Raw genomic sequence first — 4,690 nt, 5'->3', positions numbered from 1 at the left:
AATTTACAATAATAGACTAATTATTGTGATGTGATGCACCTCTTATGAGAAAAAAAACCTTGATCAGGGATTTCTATCGGCATCACTGGAACCATCTTTTTTTCCCCCCGATCTGCTTAGTGCTTTTCAGATGTTGAAGCCAAATAAATATGAATACCAAAGGAGCAATTGAGAAATTGTCTTATTTACATGCGACAATTCATTGGAATCGTCTCACAGAAATCCTTTAATCCAATTAGCCAACAGGGATCCCCAATGCCTGCATCTCTTTTCTTAAGATACTTAGCCTGGGGATTTATATCCATAAACAAAGCCACAAAAGGCTAAGGAATGCCATTTCTGTCTTTGGTGAGAATGATGTGAAAAGTGTGTTTTTTAACACATTTGGCAAAAGTAGAGGTAAGGCTTGGAATGTCGGCTCTGCACACTTGTTACTGTGAATGATGCAATGTTTTGTGTTCAAAGCTTGGCCAAATCGTTCAAATGTGATGATATGGCATCCAGAATGCAAAACAACACCATCATTCAATTAAATCCTGAATGGTTCTTCTAGGGAAATATCTCTGAAAGGTTTCCAACTTGACACTAAAGGGCCATTTAAGCTAAAGATCTTCATATGCAGAAGAAGAGACTACTTCCCACCTCCCCTACCAGGAGAGTGGCCAAAAGGTACTTTTTAAATTTAGCGTTTCTGCATGGTTCTTAGCTTGGATGTTCAGTTCTAGGAAATACCTTTGGTATAGAACTGCACATTTCATTTGCAGAAGTGATCCTTCAAAGTGCCATTGACTGAAAGGCCTTTTAGAGCGGCTTTGCCACAAAGAACCATATTTGGCACCATTATTTCAAAGAGAATTCAGCCAGTTTCTGCTAGATGTAGTGCCAGTAGCTGGGGTTCATCACAATGTTTATTGGCTCTTTAGTGCAAGATGTTTCTCTCCAGTCAGGCTATGAATGCCTAAGTTTCCTCAGAATAGGCTTAGGAATGGAATAGGTAATGAAACAGTTTTAGCGCTTCCATGGCAACCGAGAGACTTACTCTTCACAGATTGGCTACCATTGCACCAGGGAGCTCCTGCCATATTTAGTGTCCAAAAATGGCCCCGATACCTGTCTATTAGTAGGCCAAGAGGAAATGGATTTACAGAAAAGAACACTGTAGGCAGAACATCGTGCATAAACAACAGCATTCAAGAAAGATTAATTCAGTTTCCTGCTGTGAAGACTGACAGATAATTTGCGTAGATCCTGCTTTGTGGATGTTGATGATGATGTCTTTGCTCCCTAGTTGTCCTATTACTCGTTGACTCGTTGCACATCTTTTTGGTCCTGAGAATCAATAGGTTGTAAGAAAAATAATGGTTTGTACGCACTTGTGAACCTTGAGGGAATAATGGCACATCAAGACTTCACTGTGAGACAGTACATCTTTAACCCTCCTGCATACTCCATGATGCTGTTTTCACATTTTGCTCAATACTTCAGACTTGTAGCTCATTAAAACAAGTGGAGAAATTCTGTCGCCGTGCAGAATGTAAACTTTTAATCAATGGCATGTTTGTGTTTGTAAGTAGAAAAGGTGATTTATTATAGCGAGGGTGGCCAGTAACCAAAGGTGAGCCAAAAACAGGAAGGGTAGAGGTTCACATCCTCTGACTGATTGGACATTCCTGGTTGTGGTACGGGATGATAACCGTAGACCTCTGAATTCATGACGTTTTGTAATGCTGACATGCCAATATAACAAATTCCAAGTCTAGGTCGTTTTTCTCTATTGGAAAGATAAATGACATTTTTAAACATCGCTGCCGTCTCACCCTGTGTTAGAGAAAACTGTTTTCAATATGTTTCATCTGTCACGGTTGGCTCCTCCCAGTCCTGTCCATGTGTTCTTGTTTTGGATTGTAACTCCGCCCCTGATTGTTTTCACCTGTCCCTCATTGTTCCGTGTATTTAAGCCCTGTGTTTGCCCCTTGCGTTTGCCAGTCTTTGTATCGTTGTTTCATTGTACCTGGTCTTTGTTTGATGTCTGTTTGCTGGTTGCTCTGGTTTTTGTCATGTCTGTTTCCCGTTCTGTGCGTATTGGCTCATTGACCCTGGACTGTTATGACCACGACCCTGGATTTGCCCATAATAAATCTCGCTTATCTCAGTGTGTGCGTCTGCCTCCTCGCTCCCCCTTACATCATCTTACTTACATTTTTTGATTAGCACTGCATCCTCTAAATTAGAAGGCCATGAAGTAGTTGAAATAGAAGTATTGCTACATGCAAGCTAACACCTCTGCACATACTAACATGACACAACTGGCAATCACACTAAAATCCCCCTTCATTAAATGTGAGGGTTAAGTTGTCTTGGCAGTTTTCAGCTGGCTTTATATGGTGAAACTGTCTTGTGACTTTAGTTGCTTGAAACTTACATGAAACTAAATTTCTTTTGAGTCGCACATTGCAAAGCCTCCTGCAACTCAGCCATAACAGGTGCAAGATCAAAACAGCCCATCAAAACGCTGAAAATGCGTCGTCAAGTGATGATGTCAAATGACATAAAAACTGGTATTGTGTAAGTTCAGTATCAAATCTGACTTTCTTTTCAACTAACATCATTTCAGTGTGAGTGTTAGCTTTCTTGTGGCATGCATGTAGCATTATTTATATTTTGACTCCCCAACAGCCTCGTAATTCAGAGGATCCAGGACATTCAGGGGGCAGCAGGGGGCAGTACATACAGGACAAAAACGTATTGGCTTTGGAACATTTTTGTTTGGGTGCGATAGACATGGAGTTCTCTTGAGGCCATGCCACAAACTACAGAGTACTTCAGAGGTCTATAAATCTAGACTTCTCAATTAATTTAGACACAGTCCACAATGTTTTGAAAGATCTAAGAAATGTTTTAAGTATTTAATCACTCAACTAGAAGTTACCAGACAAAACAGAAAAGGCAAAGGCACTTCTGTTTATAAATGTATTATCAGTCGGCCCCAGCTCTGTGGAAAAGGCCTTAAGGGAAAATAGCTCAGGGCATGTTCCCACCTCCCCACAGTTTTCTTCACAGGGCGTCAATTGGGTGTTAACACACAAGATGAAACATGTCACAACTATAATGTGAACATAGTTTCTTGGTCAAATACTCATTCCCATGATTGGTCTGCAGTTTTGCTTAACCCTTCTAGTTCTAAGGTAGTTGTTCTTTCTGCTATACTACATAAATGTAATCGCAGTTGCTACATGTAGCAGCCCTGCTACATAACATTGACAAAAGCATGTCATAAACATGTTATGGTAGATGTTACATGCCACCCACTTCGAATGTTATCACGCCATTGAATGGATGTAATCAATAGCCAGTAGGCCCATTGATATGGTCAATAGGGACCTCCTGTGCCTGATAGAAGGTTCAAAATGTGGTTGTCATCTATTCCTATTGTTCATCACACACACCAATAAGGAGCCAGTGGTGTCTGCCCGTAATCAGTAGCTAGCAGGCCCATTGCTATGGTTAAGTAAAGACCTTCTGCACCTGATAGAAGGTTCAGAATTGGTTGTCATCTATTCCTATAGTTCATCAATCAGACCAATAAGGAGCCAGTGATGTCCACCAATCGCAAGTGATAACAGTCAATGAAATGTGAGGATTTGCAGACATGCTTCATTCTGGCTGTGCCATCAATCAGGTAAGCATCTTTTCATCATATTGCTAACTAAAACGAAGATTTGAGTAGGACTAGTGTTATTGTGATCACCTTTGAAGCGCATGGTTCTCAACAATTTTCGTCCTTAGCGAAAATATGACATTGGTTTGTTGTTTTGCTTTAACTTGTTTTGTTACAGATACACGATACAAGTGAGCCGTCGCCTATCCATCTGCCTTTCTATCTGGGTGCACTGTGTCATTAGCTTGGGAATTCATGACCAGCAGCCAAGATCACTGCATGAAATCAAACTTTTTGTGTATTTGTTTTCCTGTAAGTTTTAAAGTTCTGAGGGTGAGGTAGGATACTACATATCCACCACAGAGAACAGAGATAAACACATCTTTGAGTGCTTCCATAGTGAAGGAACTTCTTTTCCACAGAATATGATGGCATTTTCGCAGATGTGTCAGTTTGCACCTGGGCTTATTTCTACTGCATGAAAGTAAAAAGTGCTGAAATCTCTACTGATGGCTGAGCGCACAGTCAATAAAAACATCTGACATGGCCCTAAAATGGGACCAAAATCATTAAAAAACACTGCTAAAAATGACATTACCCACCTTCTCATGTAAAATGAATCCTGTTTAAGTGTTTTACTGTCATCAGCACCTGCATTTGTCTTTGTATTACGTTTTTGTGTTGCTTCTGTTTAAATGAATGAATATCTGTTTCTCAGACCTGGATAGGCAACTATAAAAGAACTTCACATCCTGCAGCTGTTGCGTCAAAGGTAGCAAAGTCTAGACTGCATACCTGAGAGCTGTCGTGACTTCTTTGTAAATAAGGGTAAGGGCTGATGTGGTTTGTAACATTCATTTTTACATTTCTTTGTATACTAGTGTCTAAACATTCTGAGTCAAATTTTTAAAACCACTTAATGATACTCATGCTCATGCTTCTGAATATATCCTACAGAAGAATCTTAAATGTGTTAGTTCACCACATTTTAGAGCCCATTTTTAAAACATAATGCTTTGGTCTTGAGGCACA

The sequence above is a fragment of the Pygocentrus nattereri genome, chromosome 23 (genome assembly GCF_015220715.1).
Source record: "Pygocentrus nattereri isolate fPygNat1 chromosome 23, fPygNat1.pri, whole genome shotgun sequence".
Lineage (NCBI taxonomy): Eukaryota > Metazoa > Chordata > Actinopteri > Characiformes > Serrasalmidae > Pygocentrus > Pygocentrus nattereri.
This window is presented reverse-complemented; position numbering follows the sequence as displayed.